Source organism: Barbus barbus, assembly GCF_936440315.1.
Source record: "Barbus barbus genome assembly, chromosome: 11".
NCBI lineage: Eukaryota > Metazoa > Chordata > Actinopteri > Cypriniformes > Cyprinidae > Barbus > Barbus barbus.
The window spans coordinates 3513465-3538319 of NC_136739.1; the positions used below are offsets into that span (position 1 = coordinate 3513465).

General features: G+C 38.1%; 1 protein-coding gene across 1 annotated transcript in view; it reads left to right on the plus strand.

Moving 5' to 3' along the window:
- Positions 1 to 6167: 6167 nt before the first annotated feature.
- Positions 6168 to 24855, plus strand: part of LOC306876898 (cytoplasmic protein NCK2-like) — a 55879-nt gene continuing 37191 nt past the window's right edge. The window contains exon 1 of the mRNA XM_079428347.1: positions 6168 to 6379. The gene's annotated coding sequence lies outside the window, so the exon portion shown is untranslated. The remainder of the gene's footprint in view (positions 6380 to 24855) is intronic.

Here is a 24855-nt window from a genome sequence, read left to right on the forward strand (position 1 = left end):
AAAACAATGATTTTAGTATTGGCACTTTATTATTCTTGAAAAGGCCAACTTACCGATATGCTATTTAAGCTTATTATTATTCTTCCTTTTAGACTAAATTTTGAGACACAACTCCTCCTAGAGCTTTTAAGACAGAATGTTCAAATGAGCCAAGAGTATTCAAACTCCAAACTACAAAATGCTGATAAAACATTGATTTTACTATGAGCCCTTTATTTATTTAATAGTGTCATTCCATTTAATTCGCCATTAGAGACTCAGTTTACATCTTTGGAATGATTCTGGAATAAGCTTTAATTCTGGAGATGTATTTTTGCAGACATAATTACCCTTTGCAATCATCTTGACTTGTAGGTTTTGGAAATGCATCATCATCATATCATCAGCAGCAGCACAAACGCCATCATCATAATTACTGTTAATATGAAACCACTGCCTTTACACACGACCCTGAGGGAGTATCTAACTGCAGAATCCATGCACCATGCATACTTAGACAAACCTCAGGGGAATAATGCTAATCTTTTTATTTTCATTAATTATATGACAAATGACTTTTAATAATAACAAAAACACAAATAATGCATTATGTGTGCTTATTTGAATAGGAGGCTTCACAGTAAATGTGCATGTTTGGACCCTCAGATGCTATGCTCTAATTGTAACTGATCTCATATTTCAGTCTCACAGAAGTCGGATGATTACAGATGGGGATTACCATATTTTTCAAAATCTCCTCTCACTATTTTACAGTTTTTTTAAAATGCTTACACACACACGCAACATACAAAACGTCACACACATCTTGCAAAAGCAAACATTTCTTTGAAAACTGTTTGAACTCTTCTAAAAATTGTATTTTTGCATAGTAACTCTACACACAAACATAAAATAATTAGCCACATACACACCAAACTACACACAGATGTGAAAAATGTAACACACTACTCTTGTGTGTCTTTTGCTTGTTCAGAGTGCAGTGGAGCACAGGAGTTTGTCATTGTACATGCATATGCACATATACACTGTATATACAGTATGTATGATGTGTGTAATGTAGAGTGTTTAGAGTTTTGCGAAAAGAGTTTAAAGCATGTAATGTGCTTGTAGTTTTGCAGACCTGGTCTAAAGATTAGGTAGCCTATATGAGTGAATGCTTCCACTAAGTGGGCCTCGAGTATCACTTTTAGTGTCCAAGCTATTTAAAAAAAAAACTGTAAGATTGGTTTTGTGGTCCAGGGTCACAAATGAGTAAACATGAGAAAACGTTTCAAATCAGTTTGTGGTCAGAACTAACTGCGCCCTCTATTGGTGCAATTGCACGCTGTAATGCCACCATCAACCACTTGGAAGCGCTAAAGCATCATAAAACATTGCCCATGGTTTGTCAATCGACATATTGATATTAGTTTAATCGATACTCTTTCAGTTGTGTCTTATTAATTTCCTTGCTCATATAACCGAATTAACATATAGCTATCAACGACCAAATCATATCTTTAGGCTGTATTTGTTTGGTTGACTTTTCCCCGTTAATGTTGACGTGCCTCCTATCTCCCTTAATATTCCTCTCAGTTTCCATAACCCCCTGCTGCCGGAGAGCAGCTATTATCAATGCACTCCGAGTCCGTGACTAATGGGAACACTCCTTATGAACATTGTGGAAATTCGTGTGTGTGGTTGCAGAGCAAGTGTACCTAATGGTATCACCTTTCTCTTTCATGAATAGGGATGCTGTGAGTTTTGTAAAAGACCTCCACCTCAGCATATAAACTGCTTAAACAGTCATTATACCACCTGTAGATATGTTAACAAACAAAGGTAACCATAGGCCCAAACGTTCATTTGACATTCATTTGAAACTATTAACCATGATGACTGTGTTTAATGGGTCTTAATTGTGAGAAATGCTCTCTTTCCAGATCCTCAAACGATCCCATTAATCAGTTAACTTTGTCACTTGATTTACTTTGCTTCTGTGCACAGCCCAATAATTCATCACACAGAGAAAACACTGGATAATTGACCTCAATTACGTTGTTGTCTTCCCATTAGAGGAACGACAACATCCAAACCACTAGTATTATTGAAATTGATTTTTAATTTGAGGTCGAGTCATTGTCATTCTTTGTTGGTAAACTGCAGTGAAACTGTCACAGTATAGATAGATAGATAGATAGATAGATAGATAGATAGATAGACAGACAGACAGACAGACAGACAGACAGACAGATAGACAGACAGACAGATAGACAGACAGACAGACAGACAGACAGACAGACAGACCGACCGACCGACAGACAGACAGACAGACAGACAGATAGATAGACAGACAGAGAGATAGACAGACAGACAGACAGACAGACAGACCGACCGACCGACCGACCGACAGACAGACAGACAGACAGACAGACAGATAGACAGACAGACAGACAGACAGACAGATAGACAGACAGACAGATAGACAGACAGACAGACAGACAGACAGACAGACAGACAGACAGACAGACAGACCGACCGACCGACAGACAGACAGACAGATAGATAGACAGACAGAGAGATAGACAGACAGACAGACAGACAGACATACCGACAGACCGACTGACCGACCGACCGACCGACAGACAGACAGACAGACAGACAGACAGACAGACAGACAGACAGACAGACAGACAGACAGACAGACAGACAGACAGACAGATAGATAGATAGATAGATAGATAGATAGATAGATAGATAGATAGATAGATAGATAGATAGATAGATAGATAGATAGACAGACAGAGAGATAGACAGACAGACAGACAGACAGAGAGAGAGAGAGAGAGAGAGAGATAGTGATGGAGATACCATATAGAAGTTGTCTTCTATTATGTTTTTATTGTGTTCTTACTGTTCTTATGTAAGTGCTTTGGTGTTTATTTCTTGTTGAGTGTGTATTGCATTAATAGTACCCCGAACTTGTGGAAAGTGCTTGTTTTAGCTTAGGAAAGGTTTGTGCAAATATTTCTTGGTGTTACCCATCTTTTTCTTTTTTATTTGTATTTACCTATTTAACTCTAACTCTTGTCTCTTATTCTCATGTACTTAATCAAGGTGAGGCAAAAGTTTTTATATGTTCCAATTAGTAAGAGCAGGAATGATGTAGACTATATGCATCATGGTTATCACTAGTAGCAAGGGGGAACAAGGTTATTGTAATCCTGCATAAGTGCGATAAACACCAGCCTCATTGTTTTAGTACTATTTTTAGAACCTTGCCGTTCTAGTTTTAGACTGTTTTATTAATAACTGTGGTTTTTATGCTCATATTTTTTGCTCATCTGCTCTAAATTAACACCTTTTTAGATGCCACCATTGCTCCTGTTTTTACATCACAATGAGATCCTCCTTGTGGCCGCTCGGGTCCCTATCATGTATAAGAAAATAGGATATTTCATGGCAGTAATTGTTCCTGTATTTAGATCTGAGGTCATGCAGGCAGAATTAATCATGCAAGCCATGACTGTGTGATATGACAGGGCCTTCATTTTCTTGTTTCTTAGCAGATTCTCTGAAAGTCTTGATGAGTTATTATATTCATCTTGCCATCAGTTTTCTTAGACTCACCCATATTTGCTGAAACAGCACATATAAGCAGGCTAGTATAATAAATATGACTTGCAAAGCTGTTGTAGTTCTGATGCAGCTGTGCCCTACTACTTCTTTCTTTTTTCTTTTTTAAATACTAAGTGAAAGAGTAGGTATTATAAAATAGCAGTTATTTCAAACAGGCATTGTTACATGGCCTCAAATGATTTGTAATCATTTCTGTAATTTATAATGATCAGATTAGAATCTGAATAGGTCTTGTTGAGTCGGTTTTGCCATAGACTGTCTAAATTGATAATCTGAAATATTGTGATACACTGTGTGTAGCTTTACCATGTGAAATTATAATGTGCCAGGAACAAATCCATGATTGGAACGGGCCATTATCCATGTTTTCAGTCCATTACATGCAGAGGATCACAATGCTGTTCCTCAAACACCGGATTGGGCCTGATGCCCGTTGTGAGAATACAGAACACAGAAGGCCGGCTCAGTTCATGGAGATACTGAGACGTGGATACTGAATGTAAATACATTGGTTTAGATAGATGCCAATATGGACTACACTACACAGCACAATATGGACTGTCTAATTTGATTCTGCTAAACGGTAGATGATTTTGCATATCATTTTGACTAATTTTTGGATCACAATCCACCAGAACCACTGTGTAACTCGAGTATTAATTCCTGGATATTGCAATCATTTTAGTCAGTTCTCTAAATTTGTCTAAACTGTGTTGGCATCTGTGGTTCCATGAAGAACCTTTAACATCCATGCAGTTTTTCTATTGTTCAAGTTTCTTTACAGCAGAAAAAGGTTCTTTAGATTATTACAATGTTTTTCGTGGATCTTTTAAGAACTGTTCCCTGGCAGTTGTTTTAGGCCCAAAATGGTTCTTTAATGGCATTGCTGTGAAAACCCCCTTTTTGGAAACTTTATTTTAAGAGTGCAGTTTAAAATGCAATGAACTTTTGCCTTCTTAGCCCATTCTCACAGCAATCGCTTGTTTTATACATGATTTAATCCACTAAAGGGAAGAAGCATGATTAAATTACCGCAGTACTCTGTAGATAACTATTCAGATGAAAGCACTCTTGGTCATTGCATTGCATGCACTTATTGAGCCAATAAAACATCGTTCTTCAGCCTGAGAGAAACCTTCTTCAAAATCCAATAAATATGTGTGGGTTTTTTCCCCTTCATCTCCTGAAACTATAAAAATCTCAGTGGCAAATCAGATTTACTCTGTCTTTCATGTGACAACGACGGGATGACATTCTACAGTGTAGTCTGCAGTTCCAGTCAGGTTTTGGCAGCAGACACGATAGTCCCATGTGAATAAAAATGTTCAGTGCAGTGATACATTGCTGAAAACATTTACAGCTTTCACTAAAAGCTAGAAGGAAATCAGAAGAAGGATATGGCATATCTGGCATATAAAACGGGAATATTTGTAGCAATAGCCCACAATACATTGTATGGGTCAAAATGATTGCTTTTTTAATGCCAACACTCATCAGGATATTAAGTAAAGGTCATATTCCATGAAGGTATTTTATAAATTGCATACCGTAAATATATAAAAACATAATTTTTGATTAGTAATATGCATTGCTTAGAACTTCATTTGGACAACTTTAAAGGCGATTTTCACAATATTTTGATTTAGATTTTTTTTTTTTGCACCCTCAGATTCCAGATTTTTAAATAGTTGTATCTTGGCCAAATATTGTCCTTTCCTATACATCAATGGAAAGCTTATTTATTCGGCTTTCAGATGATGTAGAAATCTAAAAAAAAAAAAAAAAAAATTATCCTTATGACTGGTATACTACAATAAATCTGAGATTTCTGTTTTGCTTAGATAGCAAAATATATTTTTTCAAAATTGATAGTAGGCCTATTGCTGCAAATACAATATATACAGTTCCACTGTAGTACTGTTTCATAAAAAATGTATATTTATTTATTTTTTCATTAATTTAAAAATTAAACAAAACATTTATTACAACATTTAAAACTTTAATACTTTTTAATTAAATTAATTGCTTTAAAAATACTAATTTATTTAAGAAGATTATTAATATATATATATATATATATATATATATATATATATATATATATATTAAGATTTATTTTTGGCATTTTCGCCTTACTGAGGACTGATCAGAACAGACAGGAAGTGAAGTGGGAGAGAGATAGGGGCGGGATCAGGAAATTTCCTCGAGTTAGATTCGAACTCGGGACGGCGCTGACGGCTGTACTATATTTTTGTCAAATATTTTTGTATTATATAGTTGGGGAATAATTTATTTTTGTAGAGAAGATAATATAAGTCACGCCATTCAACTGTATTATTAATAATTTTTATTTAACTGTAGTAAGCATGCATCTTTCAGTTAAAATGTACTGCAATTTATTAGACAAGTGCATGAAGTAACTTACACATGTTTCTAAACTTTACCATACTTCATTAGTATATTATACACTCTAAAAAGTAGAAAGTGATTTAATATCTGAGAAGCCCCAACAACATCATCATCATCAGAGCTCTCGCGCGCGCTGTGCCATGGCAGCGGTGACGTCACCCGTGCATTGACTCGCGCTGGCTGAGAGCGAGAGCGTGAACAGACCGAGAGAGCAGCAGCTGCCTGGGCCCACGGACAAAAACTCGCCGAAAAGGATTTACATTCGCTACGTATCGTCCCACCAATCCAAGTCTGCAAAGAGAGTGTGTTTTTCTGCTTTCCTAAAGCCCGATCTGTCAGGAGTTACAGCAAGGTAAGAAGAACAACACAGTAAAATAGAGTAATAAAGGCTCGCTTAAAGTTGCCTTGGTGTGCTTTCCGAGCAAAAACTGTGATCACTATCGCGTCTGTATTCATTTAGCTTCTATATCGAGAGGATCTGTGTTCATGGTGCAATGCAAAATGAGAAAGAAACAGGAGCACTTTGAGTGATTGTCTCTCTCGCGTGCGCCTTTTGTCTTTAACAGCTCTGTTGATACAATAGAGACCACAGCCGCCTCCTTAAGTTGCTGGATTTGACACATATTCGTGTAACAGTGTCGATCGATATAGTTTAAATTCCGCTTTTGGTTTGTCTTTGTTTTAATGCATCTTATTAGAGAAAGAATGAGATGATGGCTGCTGAGAATATCCATTGTCATGGAGTCTGTACAACAACATATATCCAGTGCCAAGGGATAACTGTATGTAGCGGAGTTTACTGTTTATATAAAAATGTTTTTGACTGAGGTGAGAGTGTTATGCATGAATTAGCATGGCAAGAAGTGAATATTACTTTACTGGAAGTGAATGAAACTTGTATTTTGATGTAAAGTGAGATTGGCTTAAACGGTATTGAACCCTCATGTTGTATTTTAAATGCTCAAACATACTTCCCATTTACTTTATGACTTTTAATATCTTATGAGAACTGCAAACTAAATTTAGCTAAACTTAATGACATGCTTTACACATCCTCAATGGAAAAAAAAAAAAAAAAAAAAGACTTTCTGTTTTGGGTCCCAGAAATCCCTTGTTCAGGTGAATTGGTATACAGTATATTGCATTTTTATACAATATGTTTGTACTGGAATGAAATTGACACTAAACAGTGTTTTTTTGTTTTACTGTATTAAGTCACACTTTGTAGAATGTGTGGTTAAAGTTCAATAAAGTACTATCTGTTTTGGGTTTTTATTTGATGATTCTTATGCTTTCATCAGAACATGAAGACTTTAAATGATGGCAAATGAATGAGCTAAATACAGTTAAAGATACTCATCTGAAAAGTTGGGTCCCAGAGAAAGATTTATTGCATTTAATACACTGTCTGATTGCTGTTATTATTTTAAAATGGTTTCTTTCATGCTCAAAGTAAACATGGCACGTCTTGTGATTTACAGTTCTTGTGGTTTTTCTACATTTATGGTCAGGTTGATACTATTCCTTTCCATCTCCCTTTCACAGACTCTTGGTTGTTGCATACTTCCCAGCATTATGATAATTGAATTTTACACCAGTCGGGATTTCGCCTGCTTGGCTTAGTAAGTGGCTCATGGGCTACTTTGAAGACAATAATCCTATTTTTATAGTTTCTCATAAAACGTCCTTGGAGGATTGGAAAAGCTAACCTGCTTATACTTACTACACAACGCTGGCACTTGTATTCCCATCACATTTACAAAACTCCCAAACCCATATGCATTTCAACATATTTTGGATTTCTTGTTTGAGTTATGTATCGATTAGAATGCGTGATATGTCTAATTTCAGTTTCGATTGATTTAAAGTTTCACTCTGAGCACACCCATTACTGACATTTCTTTCATGAGTCGTGATCTGGAGCATTTCTGCCTTACTTTGACAGGTATGTGGAATCTTAGGCATGATGACTGAACATGGTAACAACTCACTTGCACTTTTTGTTATGAAACTCGTATGTAAGTGTCTGTCATTGCACACAAGACAACATAACTGAGTTTACGTAATGCACCAGGCACATTCTGCCATAAACAGGATCCCAGTGGCAAGGAAAACCTGGAAATGTTAGGGAATTTTAAAAGTGTGATTTTTCAGGAATGCAGATGTTATGGAAATTTTCTAGATGTTTCTAAAGCTTTTTATCGGTGCAAATTTTATAAAATGATCTTTAAAGCGATAGTTTGCACAAAATTGTCATTTACTTACCCTCATGTTGTTCCAAACTAGTATGAGTTTTTTTCTTCTGTTGAACACAAAAGAAGATATTTTGAAGAATGTGTTGGTAACCAAACAGTTGCTAGTAGTCATTTATTCCATAATAGGGAAAATGACTATTATGGAAGACCAGCAACTGTTTGGTTACCAACATTCTTCAAAAAATATTCTTTTGTGTTCAACAGAAGAAAGAAATTCATACAGGTTTGGAACAATTTGAGAAGCATTCAATGCTGACGGAATTTTCATTTTGGGGTGAATTATCTCATTTACTAACAATTGTAAAAGGTTTTGAAATGTACTTATTACGTTAAATTTGAATACAACACTGCCATCACAGTGTGCTCCTCCTTTTATCCCTGTGGCATAAGAAAGGAATCTGAAGACTCCTTTAGTCCTGAAATAATCCAAAAATGTCCCGAGTGCTCTTGTTACTGATCTCATTTACAAATGTGCTGTTTTCTGGACCAGGGCTCTGTAATGTGCTGTGCACACGGTGCTCTCCCAGTACCAGCCACCAGTCCACAAACAAAAGACTGTTCAGTCAAAGTGTTTCTCTCCGTTTGAGCTTTGCCATCTCTAGCACATGGCCAAAACTTTCAGTGTAAGCTCACTGGTATGTCCACAGTCTCCGAATGACGGAATCTTCTATCTTTTATGCAGTTTTTGTGTGTTATTAAGTTATAGTCTGTAAAGATTTAAATCTATTAGTGCTGTCATCCCTCTTTCAGAAATGCTGTATTTGGTGATTTACAGATGAGTCAGTCAATTAGAGACATGTTTGGTTTTGCAGTTCCAGACATGATTTGTTTGAAATTATAGTGCAAGTTTGTTGATAATTGTGTCCGGCTTAGAAATCTTGCAAGGCATGTGTTTTCTGCATCTCTCAGCTGGTTTACGCCAACATCTCTGCAACTGGCTCCCTCAGAACTTTGACCTAAATGTATTTTAACTTTTCTATAAAAGGCTGTAATTATAGCGTTTATGGATTTGGCAGGGTCATGCAAGTATTCAGCATCACCGCAGATAGTTTGTGGTTTAGTATTTTGTAAATGTATTGATTTATCACATACTGGTGGTTATAGCTACCCGTTTTCCCTCGCTGGGTGGATGTCCACTAAAAATGTTGTCAGTTTGTATAGTTGATGTTCATGGTGCTCATATTTTTGTGAAATTACTCTATTTTAAACTCTTGATGTAAAATGGATTTTTGGATGGTATGAACAAACATCCCACGTATCATCGTCCCATAAATTTAGATCGTGTGGGGAGAGAAAGGCTCGCATCTGCAACATCACGTCACAGTGGAGTTTGTGGCTTGGAGCTGGAAATTGCTTTTTTTGTGACGTGCCATCTTGCAGCAAATTTTAATCTTTCCCAACATAAGAGAGAGAAGGCCCAGATTGCCAGCCCCTGAGACAGACGTCCCTGTCTAATAGAGCGCACAGATGACGGTTAAAGGTCAGGCCGGAGTTTTGTTATTTTTACCATAATCATTTGTAATCTGGAGCGGCCATTATGCATGCAGCTGATTTAGCAGTGATGGAACTGAATTGGTCAACGTGCCTCTGGTGAGAAAAAGGATTTGTCCTGTGCAGCACGCGGCGCTCCTGAAATGTGTTATTCCTCTGGTTGGATGGGATTGAAAGGCCATGTTTGTTTTTTTTTCTCTTTAGTACTGTTTTTTTATAGGTCATATGTGGAGAGATTTGCTTCATTTCCAGCGATATCGTCGACCTGATTGCAAAGACACTATTTAAACTTATTGACACATTATTTTCCTTTTTTGATATTGTGCAGTTGCTTTGACACAATTTGCATTGTAAAAAGCGCTATATAAATAAAGGTGACTTGACTGTGAAAGTGATCATGGACCAATACATGGACCTTACATGACAGTGTATGAAGATCTCATATAGGCATGATTTCAACTCCATCTTACAGAAAAAGATAACTATTTTATGAGATGGAGATTTGGTATGAATTTGTACAATGTAAATGGTGTGAAAATTAACTATTTTTAGAAACACCCCTAAACATAATGGTCACTGGAGTGTAAGCAGATCGTATGAAAACAAATTCATACGAATTAGCCTCCAATTCTTCAAAACATAAAATAATTTTGAATTACCATGAGGTTGTGTTAGATTTTTAGAACATTTAGTGTAGAATGCACAATATTGGATTTTTGCCGATATCCGATATGCCGATATTTTTCAACTCTTTTTGGCCGTTATCGATACTGATATATGTGACCCGTGCTGGCAAAATGAGTTGGAATGCGCAAATTTATATTTTTGTTTATATTTTTATATTTTCACATTCTCCATTAAAATACCTTCAAAATTATATATGACTTGTTGGAATCGGACAAAAAAAAATGACTGAGCTACAGCCGTTTGAAGGCAATGGAGGCAGCAGATCTGATTTTGAGGAAAATCGAGTTAAAGATTCCAAAGCAAAATCCCATGCGTTCTCTGGATCATCCAGATGGTCTTTGGCAAACTTCAAACTTCAGACGGGCCTGGACATGGGCTGGCTTGATCAGGGGGAGCTTGCGCGCAGGATTTTAATCCATGACGGTGTAGTGTGTTACTAATGGTAACCGTTGAGACTGTGGTCCCAGCTCTCTTCAGGTCATTGAACAGGTCCTCCCGTGTAGTCCTAGGCTGATCCCTCACCTTTCTCAGGATCATTGATACTCCTAGGTGAGATCTTGCATGGAGCCCCAGTCCGAGGGAGATTGACAGTCATCTTGAATTTCTTCCATTTTCTAATAATTGCGCCAACAGTTGTTGCCTTCTCACCAAGCTGTTTGCTTATTGTCCTGTAGCCCATCCCAGCCTTGTGCAGGTCTACAATTTTGTCCCTAGTGTCCTTGGACAGCTCTTTGGTCTTGCCCATAGTGGAGAGGTTGGAGTCTGATTGATTGAGTGTGTGAACAGGTGTCTTTTAAACAGGTAATGAGTGGAGGATAGGAGGGCTTCTTAAAGACAAACTAACAGGTCTGTGAGAGCCAGAATTTTTGCTGGTTGGTAGGTGATCAAATGCTTAATTAACTTCCATTTCATTGCATATTTATTTTAGCAGTCTCGGTCCGCTTGTTTGGTTCGGATTGGCTCTGTGTATTAAATGCCGCTACATCTGAAAGCACGTGATGGAGATTACTTACTGACAAGATGCGCATGACAATCGCATGCGATTTATTGTGCAGCCCTAGTTTGGATGGTAGTGTTCATACTTACTCAAATGAACCGCACTAACAGGGCAATCGCACTAGAGTTTGTTTTAATCGAACCAAACAAGTGTGTACACACCCTTAGACTGTGGTTTTCTGGCTTGTAGACATGACAATATGATTATGACAAGATGTTAAATGTGATAAAATATCTCAACAAAAGACAAAGTTTATGGCTCATCGTCAGTCTTTTATTCATGTTTGCACAAAAGCCTCCTTTAGCTTTGTTTTCCATGCAGACTTTGTTTGTGTGGGTTACGATCTGGGCGTTCAGTGCCGTTGCGGTGGCATCCGTTTAGAAAGGGCAATTTATTTAACGAGGGCATTGCTTTCTTAATTGTGTTTTTCATTAAGAGAACAAGGTTTGTTGACCATGGGGAATGTTCTCATGAGTAACTATTAGCAGTTAAGGAGATTTTTACAGAGGCGCTCTACATCGTGTGAAAACTCACTGGGAAATTGAACTAGACTTTGTCCCTTGGCTGAACCTCTTTCTTTCACAAGCTTTCCAGGGACTATCACAGACTTATATAGCTGCATAGAGCATCTTTCTCTTTCTGACTTTGTTCTGTCTTGGATTACAGTCCTGGCTGCTTCTTCCATCCATCCTCTGATCACTCTTTTTACTGTCAGACCTCCTCTAGCCAGATCTATGACCTACAAGTACCTACAAAGTATGTATCTATGACCTACAAGACCTATAAAGTTTGGTTTTTAATGCAGGTTTTTGTAAACCCCCCCCCCCCCCCCCCCCCCCCCCACTTAGACAGGAAGAAACTATTTTGACTGATAAGATGGCAAATCACGGTTTTGTTTATTAATTTCAATACTTTTTTTTTTTCATGACGCTACAACCTGGGCTAACCTTGCCAATAAAACTTAATGACCTTGAGACAAAGTCATGAGGATCTACAGTGGTCCTCTCCATGTTATTTTCTCTATTAGACCTATATAATTTGATAACTATAATTAATTAATAAAAAATATATTAGTTGAGAGATTTTTTGTTTTGTTTGTTTTTTAGAAAATTTGGCATGCACTGTACCTGAGAGAGAGAGAGATATATATATATATATATATATATATATATATATATATATATATATATATATCTCCAAAATAATTGATATAGAATCAAATCAAATTGATATCCGAATCGCAAGCTTGTGAATGAGAATCGAATTGTGAAATTTGTCAAAACCCAGCCCTAATTGACATTCTATTGTTTCCTGGCAGACCGATAAATCATTCTGCACCCTGGCTTTCGGAAATTCTAGTGCTGTCCAATCTGATTGGAACCTGCGATCTTTGCAAGTGCTTTCCAGTTTTCTGAGCAATATGCGTCAGGAAGCCAGTGAACCGAATCCGTGGCCATGCCAACTAAGACTAACTCTTCTCTATTTGTTCTGTCTATAACCTCTATCATGTCGCTCCATCAGCTGGTCTAGCAAGGTGATTGTGTTTTCTCATACTAGCAGATATCAGACCTAATCTTCCTTATGAAAGGTTCTGTCATCTCCCTGTGAAATATATATGCTCTTTCTTCTGCACACACACACATACGCATTCTTAAAGGTTCACAGACACATCCCTTCTGCTTGGGAAAAGGATAATCAGACACAATATGTTTAGCCTTTCTCTTTAGCACCCTATTGCCATTTACACCGAATGGATCATTAATTCATTTCCCAGTCATAAACACCCTAGGAAGGGCTTCTTGAGCTGTAATTAAGGGTCGCCTGCTCTTAACTGCATTGCTGGTTTTGAATTTCCTCAGCGAAATGGCCATTCTGGACTGTGGTGCAGGACAGGAGTGTGAAATTCAACACCACCTCTAAGTGCTTCATTGCAGCTCGGAGTGAGCAGCAGATTTGGGCCCTGCTGGCCCCTCTCCTCTGCTGATTCAGAGCCTTCTCCTGCCCTCCCCCTCGGTCACACAGGCCCATGCTGAAGAACAGAACACAGCCTCAGGTGTAGCTAGAAGTCATGGGAATTTGAGTTTCTTTGTCGTTCTAATGAAGATAGCTGTTGCATAACTGATATAAGATCTGCATACTTCCAACAATAAAATAAAAATTGTGCCATCATTCACTCACTCTCATGCCATTCCAAACCTGTATGTGACTTTGTTTCTTCAGTGGAACACAAAGTAACATCTTTTAAAGCAAATATCTTGTTTTTGTTCATGCGGTGAAAGCCAATGGGCTCCAAAAGTTTCAAGCGCCATTAAAGTAATCCATACAAATTCAGTGGTTTAATCCACATCTTCTGAAGTGATATGATTACTTTGTATGATGAATATAAATGTTTATTAAAAACATATAAATACACTGATCAGCTCATGTATACTACCCTGACAGACATCTTTGTATATCAAGTGTTTTAGGAGCTAGTCTTGAAATGGATGTGTTGACCACAGCCATATGTTGGAGACAGTGAGGCTAATTGTCTGTGAATAGGTAACCAGGGGCTGTGTGTGTGTTTGTGTGTGAATATCTGTGACTGCTTCAGAGCTCCACAGCCCAAGGCCTGACCACTTGCAGTCAGCCTCTGAGATAAAGGTCATGACCACAAATTTGCGCTGTCAACCACATAGAAGAAGAGACAGGAGATTGAGCTAGAGGGAGGGGAGGAAGAAACAGAGGAAGAACGGAGGAGTTCACATAAGAAATTCACACACCAAACAAAGATGTACCAGAGGGACGGAGCGCGAGAGGCAGGAAGTTGAGCTCTATGTGCTGTCACTGTCAAGTTTGATTCTGTTGGTGCGGTAAATGTTTGCTGCTTTGTTTTGTCAGAGGGTTTGTTTGGAGAGGTGTGCTGATGGCTGTTGCTCCAGTTATTTGAGTTAACTTGGTTTTCTGCTTGTTTGAATCCAATTGTGTAAAAGTGTTTGGCATCTCTAAATCAGTGGTTCCCAACCTGGGGGGCGCCAGAGATCTCAGCTGGGGCGTAGTTTGCTGACAAGCTACGCAATATAGCGTTCATAATCGCAGATGAATCACATTCCATTATGAACACGATATTGCGTAGCTTGTCAGCGAACTACGGCTCTGTGTATTAAATGCCGCTACATCTGAAAGCACGTGATGGAGATTACTTACTGACAAGATGCGCATGACAATCGCATGCGATTTTATTGTGCAGCCCTAGTTTGGATGGTAGTGTTCATACTTACTCAAATGAACCGCACTAACAGGGCAATCGCACTAGAGTTCGTTTTAAAACGAAAACCATAGTAAACTTTCTGAGGATACCTGAATCCCTTCTGGGAAGCCAGAGTAAATGAATTTGATACCCTGAAATCTTTCCTTATGTGCATTTTTCTCTCAGTTCAGGGAACGGATGTAGAGTAGGACCCAGTGTAAGTTATCATTAAGCTGTGTTTATATCGAGAGTTATGTGATCCTACCTGCTCTCCATCTCCAGACCTGTTCCCTCTCGTAAATGAACTTTGAGGTTGTAATCGCTTCAGCAGTGCCACCAGTTTCAGTGAAATTTCTCCTTTCTTTAGGAAGACAAAACAGCTTGAACTCTTACCCAGTTTCTTAGAAACTGTGACAGGGTCAACTGTGATAGACAATCCCTTTATCCCTTCTTTTATCTTTCTTCTCCCCCACTGCTTTTTTTTTCTTCACTCCTTTTCCCCTCTTTCCCTTTATATCTTTTTACCTTCTGGGAGCCTGTCATAAATCTCTGTTCTGACCAAACCACATTCATGCCGTAATCTGCAGGGTCACTCTTGCTTGGAAACTGCTTTTTAAAGCTTAACATTGTTGACCCAGCAGTAGAATTTAGATATACTTTTTTGATGCTCCAGATTGTACCATCAGAACCTCTGTTTATTATGTGAAGTTTAGTTGGCTGCTTCTAGCTTATCAGCATGTATCCAAAAATCCCTCATGCATGACCTTTGTAGTCAGACTTTGACTATTGGCATAAGGGTTGGTCCACTTTGCAACATATTCTGCAAACCATCGATTTACACTTTAATCAAGTTCATAGCTCATCAATGATACCACAATTATAGACAGTGGAAAAAAACTTCCTACAAAACTCAGATTAAGGCCCTGATATACTAATGGCAAAGTTCTTTTTTGTTTTTCACATATGGAAGTGCTCTCAATAAAAGAAATAAACAACAAAAATGACAGCGGTGAGAAAACAGCAGTTAAGAAAGCATGTGATCATAATGTGGAAATGTTATGCGTGCGATGGATTGCTTTACAGTATAAAACATGGTAAAAAGTCTTAGTGCCCTTTTCAATGCGAATTATAACATTAATTTCTACTATAAAGCAGCTCTTCGGTGTGTTCATGTTTGTATTTTCCGATGACCTCGACAGACTGTACAGCATGAATGAACTGGAGAAGATTTCCACCTCAAAGAAGGAGGAGCCTCAGAGCCACACCCACCTGTTACGTAATCACCAGGGACCAATGACAGTTCGAAGGTGTTTACCAGCCAGAGTCAACTTTTCCGGAAAGCCATTTCAAACTCAAAAGGCATTAGTTAATTCTTTGATTTTCCTAGAAGTTTATCGGGCCTTTAAAGATTTAGCCTGGCAAATTTTTATTTTTAATTTTTTCCTCAGAAGCCCTGCTAGATGAAATTTAGTTTCCAGAGTATTTGTAGTAATTCAGGCAGCTCTTTCCATTTTGTGTGCAGTATGCATCAGTTACCGGACTGCGTGTGGTCCATAAGTGTGCTGTCTTAGAATGTCTGGAGATTGTGTGTGTCTGATCTGGGCTAAACTGTTAAGACTCCCCTTCGTCCATGTCCCAGTGGTAGATCCCATCAGCCCACCGCTTTGTGTAAGTACCCTGCACTCTCTCTCTGGTGTGTTCACTGGCCTTGCCCTGCGTGTGCTGCAGTGTGAATTGCATGTCGGCTGAGTGTGCAAAACACTTCTTCTTTATTCATGAAGGGAATGGAGTCCTACAGAGAAAGAGAACACACACACACTTTCCCTTTCACGGCACTCTCTCATGAAAGCACATGAAGGTATTTGCTGATGAAGCTGTGGCTTGTGTTTGTTGGGTCGATGCCACGAATGTGCCTCTAGGCATAGGTCAGGCTAGTTGACTAGTTGTCCATCAACCAGTCGACTAAGAGAATAAAAGCACTCAAGAGAGTCCTCAGATTTTAGGCAGTTAGCATGGTATAAAACCCTTTCTGAAAGTCATCAAAGGACCTTTTTTGTAATCAGAGAAATTATATAGACAGGACCCCTGTAGACCCTCATGACTGTGTTTTTATGACGAAGCCAGATCAGTTTAGGTTGTTCAAAAAGTCATGTGGTGCGACTCTCTAAAGATGTAATAATATTTCCAAATTTATAAATTGTAAATTGTGCCTAAACTTAAAGTATACACTACAGTTCAAAAGTTCAGGGCCAGTAAAGTTAAGTTAAGCAACACCCATTAAATGAAAATGAAAGCAAAGACATTTATTATTTTACAAAATATTTCTGTTTCAAATAAATGCTATAGATTTTTTTAACTCTCTATTCAGAAATGTACCACAAAAATATTAAGCAGCTCAACTTGTTTCATGAAATTGATTACTGGAGCAATGGCTACTGAAAATTCAGCTTTGCCATCACAGGAATAAATAATAAAATAAAATAAAAATAATTACTTTTTAAAAACAATTACTTTATATTGAAGTAATATTTGACAGTATTACTGTCTTACTGTATTTTTATTCAAATAAATGCAGTCTTGGTGAGCATAAGACACTTTTCATAAATATTTAAAAATCTTACCAAACCCAAACTTTAATATTGTAGTTTATTTTTAAATCTGTACACTAACCTTAATCAAGATATAAGGGTAATATGTGATTACGTTTTACATAATGTTACACCACATGACATTTTCACAATAATAAATTGACTTTTTTTTTTTCTTTAAATGCTGTAAAAGTTTTTAAAAATCATTTGAAACCAAAAGATTGAATATCTAGAAACTTGGGACATGTTTTTTAAGTGAGATTTTTAAAAGATGTTATCTTTTCTTTATCATGGACACACTTGTACTGTATTTCATTGAACCGTGTAGATTTGCACAACTGTAATTTCCTCACACTCTGGCCTTTTGCCTCAAATGGAGAATCCAGCTTGTGTTGTTGTTGGTGGGAATTTTCTTTGATATTCTACAAGGGGAAAAAGACATGCATCAGTGCTGTTTATAGATTTATGATGAGAAGTTTTCCTATGGTGTTTTCAGACAGCTTAGCACTGCAGTTCTAGTCTTGGAGATTAAACAGCACAGCATCAAACCTGGATCTGTTCAGCTGTGAATGTGAGGATGGGCCGCAGCTTTGATGGATGTAACAGATTGGAAGCCGAGGGGTTAATCTCTGTGAACCTTGGTGCTGTACGTATAAATGAGAATGGAAAAAATGAGTGTGAATGGGACAGAAATGACCTGACCTGAACCTGCACTTTGGAGACGAGAGTCTTGGGCTGTTGCCAACTCTCCTGTTGTTTTGTTTGACTGGAGCCTGTGCGGTGTGGTATGTTAGCGTATTATTTATTTGTACACGCAGTCGTGGCTTAGTGGATAGAGAGTTGGACTTGTAACCTGAAGGTCATGGGTTTGAGTCTCAGGTCCGGCAGGGATTGTAGGTGGGGGAGTGAATAACCAACACACTCTCCACCCCTCAATACCACGACTGAGATGAGACCCTTGAGCAAGGCACCGAACTCCCAACTGCTCCCCGGGCGCCCTAGCAATTGCTGCCCACTGCTCCGGGTGTATGTTCACTACTGTGTGTACACTTGGATGAGTTAAATGCAGAGCACAAATTGGTGTACAAAAATGCAGAGCACAAATTGGCAACACACCACTTCCCCCTTTCCCTTTAAAAGTGTGGACAAGCACAGGTTAATCAGTAAAGCTTGTATGGCAAACATAGGCATGCTGCCATTTATTAAGCATTGTTGCTAACATGCCTTAGCTTTTGTATTAGATTTTTTTGTGCTTATATGATGCAAATTACATGTCACATTGTTTCTGAACTATTCATTTTTTCCTTTTCAGTCAGCCAACCAATACACGTAACCCTGATTATGCATTTACATTTATTCATTTAGCTGATGCTTTTATCCAAAGCGACTTGCAATTGCTATATATGTCAGAGGTCGCACGCCTCTGGAGCAACTAGGGGTTAAGTGTCTTGCTCAGGGACACATTGGTGTCTCACAGTGGATTCGAACCCGGGTCTCTCACACCAAAGGCATGTGTCTTATCCACTGCGCCATCACCACCCCCATTATGCATTATTCACTCCATCAGAAAATATTATTACAACATACATTCATAACATTGCATATTCTGACTGCAGGTTACATCATTTTCAGGGCTCACACTCATTTTGCACCATAAAGTTGAACAACTAATTATTCAATATACATTGTTTAGGTTATGCCAGTCTTTCCATAGCTGTGGACATTGGTTTTGGTCAATGACATCAGAGTTAGGTCCACAGTATGTAATATGCACCAAGGGACCATTGAAAACAAAACTAGCCATTTGAAGAGAAAGATCTGAAGAAAAAGTCTCCAGTACAAATCAGCATTCAAAATCATAATTAATAATTCCATGATGCAGTTTTTTCGAGGCTGTGGTAATATTATCCCACACAATTAATATCCCCATTAATATCAAATTGCATAAGTTCATGGTCTTACATAAGCTGCCAATTAAGAAAGGTTTGTATAAGAACATTCCAGTATTTCATCTTATAATTTGGAGACCGTTGACCTTTTGTTTATTTTGAGTAAAGACTTCATAAAGCAGACGGAGAGCTAGTTTGGTTCCCCAAGGTGAAATATTTTCTTCTGAGACATGATAGACTAAAGAAACTGGGCTGATTTTCAGGCTGCATCATTAGATTTGTTTGCCAGAAAGAATCCCCTTTGCAAATCACAAACCTACTTTTTCCAATTGCTCTCCATCACATTCTGTAAGCCATTGCTGAAATGCATCCCTCTGTTTACAGAGGAAATGATGTGCGCTCTGACCTCACCATTTCCTGTACAAGAGTGTGTTTGTCCATTTGCTTGAGTGTGGCATTCCCGTGCTGGATTTGGCAGTGTGAGCGTGAGCTGTAATTATTTCCCCAGGTCTTTAATCTCTTTTCTTGCCCTTTTATATTATGTTGTTGTCAGACTCCAAAATGAAATATTACATTCACATTAATGCTTTGGCAGGTAAAAAAAAAGTAGAAGGTAATTTTATTAGGAAGTGTGACATAATTCACACTTTACATGAAACTGTAAGGATGAAAGTCTGATCCTCACTAATGTAAGCGACACAAGCAATTAAAATAAAAAACAAACAGACCATACCACAAAAATCTGCTGTGAATCACATATTCTTTAATAATGTTTCCTATTGTTTTTTTTATTCTCCAGAATTCCATGTGACAACACATTTGGAATGCTCTTTGTGTGAAGCACAATATACAGTATGTGTTTATGACAGAAGCAGATTTACAGAGACTGAGACTAGCTTGTGTATGATGCAATGACACCGTGAAATACACTTTTCGACACAGATAAAAAGGTTAAATAATTCCATTGTCAAAAAAGAACTAAAATATACTTCCGTTCAAAGGTTTGGAGTTGATAAGATTTTTTTTTTATGTTTTTTGAAAAAAAGAAAAGAGAAAATCTTAATTGAATTTGAAGTGATGTGTGACCAAGTATGGTGACCCATACTCGGAATTTGTGCTCTGCATTGAACCCATCCAAGTGCGCACACAGTAGTGAACATACACCCAGAGCAGTGGGCAGCCAATGCTGCGGTGCCCGGGGAGCAGTTGGGGGGTCGGTGCCTTGCTCAAGGGTCTCACCTCGTGGTATTGAAGGGGGAGAGAGAGCGCTTGTTATTCACACAATTCCTGCCGGACCCGAGACTCAAACCCGCAACCTCGGGTTACAAGTCCGATGCTCGATCCATTAGGCCACGACTGCCCTTAAACTTACAGTAAAAAAACAGTAATATTTAGAAATATCATTAAAATGTGAAATATTTGCTTTCTATTTAAATATATTTTAAAAAGTAATTTATTCCTGTGATGCAAAGCAGTCTTTACTCCATTCTTCAGTGTCACATGATTCTTCAGATTCAGGCTATGCTGATTCTTTGCTCAAGAAACATTTTATTGCCTTATTTTTATTTTTTAAAACTGTGGTACATACAATTTTAGGAAACATTTTAAATGTTTTATGTTACTTTGGATCAATTTAATGGGTCTTCCTGAATAAGGGTATTCATTTCTTAAGAAAAAAAACCAAACATCGTACTGACCCAAAACATTTGAACGCTAGTATATCATTTTAATAATAATGCAAAATATAATTTCATGGCTGTTAAATTTCCCTAAGTCATTGACCTTGTTCCAAGGCAAAACACATTTGGATGCTGATGATAGTGTTTTAAAACTGAAGAGGTGGCTCTTTAACTTTTATTGAAAGCACCCTGAAATGAGTGTTTTGTGTTAAGTTAATAAACTGTGATGCATATATTAAGTTTTAGGCTAACCTAAGCTTGCAAATGTTGAGCGTCACCTGGGTTTGAGTCATCTGCATGCTAACAATGGTGGGCTCTTTACAGATCTCCTGGTGGGCTAATTGGATGACACATTAATTGCTCGGGCCGGTACTCAGTGAAGTGGAATGGTAATTATGGGGTGCTGCTTTTAATAAAAAGACTCCCTCACCCATCACAGACATTTGGTTGGCAGAGGGTTTTTTATATAGAGATTTTTGCATTACTGGCTTATTAGGCAATGGGAATAGAGGCCTGTGACAGCTGCAATGCGCCCCCAAGCTGAGCGGGAAATGTTGAAGGGGGGGCACAGCGAATAATCATAGAGCGAGTGTCCTCGCTGCCCCAGAACCTCTCGGGCCAAACCAGATGAGTGTGTAATTGAAGTTCTGTTTCATTGGCTAAGCCATGGCTGTGCTGAGTGTATGTCAACAGAAGAGGACATACAGGGAACAGAGGGATGTGTGAATACTTGTTAGTGCTCCATGTTCCAAAATCCCACAATCCTGTCCCTTGCCAGCCCTTGTTTAGCTGGCACATGGCTTTACAATGACATCATCTTCGGGGAGATAAAGATGGAAATTGAGACCCAGAAGGAGAGCCAGCATAAACCAAGGACAGACTCTCATACTGATAGACAGAGAGAGCGAGGGATGAGCGATAGATGAAGTTGGATGAATATTTTTGCGAGGCTCTAGACTGCAACAGAAATCCCAGAAGGGAAAATCAAAACAAAATGAAGTTAAAACTTGTTTTGAACAACTTCTTTGTCATCGGCAGATTGATTTTAAGTAGGGGAGAAAAAATTGATTTAAATCGTAAATCGGATTTTTTGTAAAGCACTGAGTGAGTCACGTAATTTGCAAACAAATGCCTCTTATAAAACATTCAGAGCTGTTTCTGAGTTATAATCTGTCTGGACCATTAATATATATTATATATGAATTGAATACATACTATAATTTATTATCTCCTTCAGAAAATAATAAGACACATAACTAATATTTAGTGCTGAAACCAATGATTATTTTTCAGTTGATTAATCTATCAGTTATTTTTCAGATAAATCTAGTAATTATTTTATGATTTTGCATTTACATTTGCATTTATGCATTTAGCAGACGCTTTTATCCAAAGCGACTTACATTGCATTCAAGTTACATTTTTTACATTTTATCAGCTTTTGCTTTCCCTGAGAATCGAACCCTTGACCTTGGCGTTGCTAGCGCCATGCTCTACTATTTGAGCTACAGGAAAGCCTTCTATGATTAGTTGATTAATCAATAACTTTTGCCATTTTAATGTTTTATTCAATGAGAATGAGGCTGTGAGTCCTGAACATTTACAGGTGTCAGTTTTGTTGTATACTGTATGAGCACATCTGTATTAAACAAAATTTTGGGAAAAGATCTCAATTTTTAGCATGCCGGGCCGGGAGCCAGAGCCACCAAAATCATGGATGAGCATAAACGGTGCAGCGCAATGACGCATTCCAGGCAGATGTATTATTTCGTAATCAGTGTCATTTATTATGTTTATTACACTACAAATAACTACATAAATATTTTGTGTAGTTTATAAAATCTATGTCCTGGAATTGGTTATTGTCTGTTAATATTGAAAGGATTAACTAAGAAGCACTTCCGAACAACTTTTTTGACTCGTAGAAGTTGGTCATTTATTTTAGTTTGCAGCTCTGTTCTGGTTGAGTTATTGAGTGATGGATGGATGGAAAGGTAGATGGATGGCGGAGGAGGTAGAGGGAGGTGCAGGATGTGTTTTCTGCTGTCTCAGCCGTAAGTTGTGTTTTGACTCGCCGTGACATATGCTGTGCATGGACACGCTGCCAGGCTCTGCCCTTCAGGAGCCCAGAACACGATCTGCTCTTAGGGAGAAGCTTCCTGTCTTTCCTCTGGACCCTAACCTCTCTCTCCAGAACCGCCTGCTCTGTCACGATAACGCATAAGGCTTACGTAATGAACCACCACCCCTTTAAGCTTGTCCCCCGTCGGTCAGTGTGGAAGGGCCAGAGTGACACACAAATGCACTGTTGCATTGTGGGATGCAGTAGTCCCCCGCCAGCTTCTGTGATTTAGCCTTTTCTCTGCCACTGTGCTAAATGCATTGCCAATGCGTTGACCTTCAAGCATTAGCTAGACGACACCATTAACTTTTGCCCTCTGCCCCCTCACTTTCCTGACTGCTCATATTGTGGACTAATTTACCTTGGAAACATCAAGCTCTTGTGATCTGAAACTGTAGTGCTCTGTAGGGCCAAAATGAATAGTTGGCCATGTCAACAATAATAAAAGATGTATAAATAATAGTTTTAGTAGAGTTATTGGTTGGGGGCAGTCAGGCTTAAAAAATGACAAAAAGTAGCATGACTCTTCTGAAGTCATGCTATAGCTTACTATTTCAATATTTTTTTATTTTTTTTATATAATTTTATACTGTAAAAACTATTATTTGGGCAAAAACTTTAAATTGTTAACTGTAAGCTCCTTTGTTCGATATGAAAAAAAAATACATCTAATACATTTCATGTAATTTGAGTTTTTGGAAGTGAAAAAGATGTCGTCATATTATTTTCAGTAGAAAAATTGGTTTCAATTAGTCTTTTATAGCTTGCACATGCCTAATACAACTTAAACTCAAGGCAAACGCCGAATATTTGGATATAGAATACAATAAATATGATGCACTGTAAAAAGAAATGATTAGGTACAGGTGCAAACAAAAATAACTCAATAACTCTGATTTGTGTGCAATGCATGCACAAATAAGTACAATTTATACTCTAAAATGATGCAGTGTGCAAAACAGCAGAAATCTCTTTGCACTAGTGAAAATATTAAAAATAGGCTGTGATGATACTGATATGCACGTAAACATAGGCCTTAAAGTGCACCAGGGGAGGAATATGCTTACTCTACAGATGTTTATTGAGCAGCTGGACAGCTGTTGGGAAGAAACTGTTCTTTAATCAGGAAGTTTTAGCTTTATTGCTCCCAGGTGTCTGAGGAGAGCAGCTGAAACCAGTTATGCGCTGGGTGAGATGGTTCCTCAGTGATCTGCTGAACACGTGTGATGCTGCTGCAGAAGATGAAAAAGATGCTTTAAGAGCCGCTGATTATTCCTTGTGTTAAATAGTTGATTAATTACTCTAGAAGGCATTCTTATCAGAAGATCAATATGATTGTTAGTTACAGTCTTTGTCCTTTGTAGATAAGCATTATGGCTCTTTACCAAGTGATGTCTTATTTAGGACAGACACTCGCTGCATCTGTCACCGTGAATGCTTCTCACTGATGGCTACTGGGTAAGTGCTGCGTTATTCACTTAACGGCATCTCATCTCTGACAAGTGCACATATCTCAGCTGTGCTTTTTGAAGTCCTATCTTCTTTGTCACAGTGGAGCTTAGAAAACAGATTTCATTTAAGACTGTTTATCTCTGTGATAACTTCACAGTACTTCGGTTTCTAAATATACCTCTGCATTCTTTCACTGGTGTCTCTGGTTCATATTTAAATGCGTTTTTTAGCGCACCTTCTCTTGTTTTAGATCTAATTGCCTCATTCCCTTTGCAGCATGCTGTCATCCTAGTTCTTGTAAAAAGGAACTGTTCTATTTTTGGACGAGGGCTGTATTGTAGTGGAGGTAGCGGAGAGAAGATACGCTGGGCAGGTGAGGAGGGGTTCGCTTTTAAAAGGTTTGTGAATGCCAGTAATTTTTTCACGAGTTGCCGTTTCA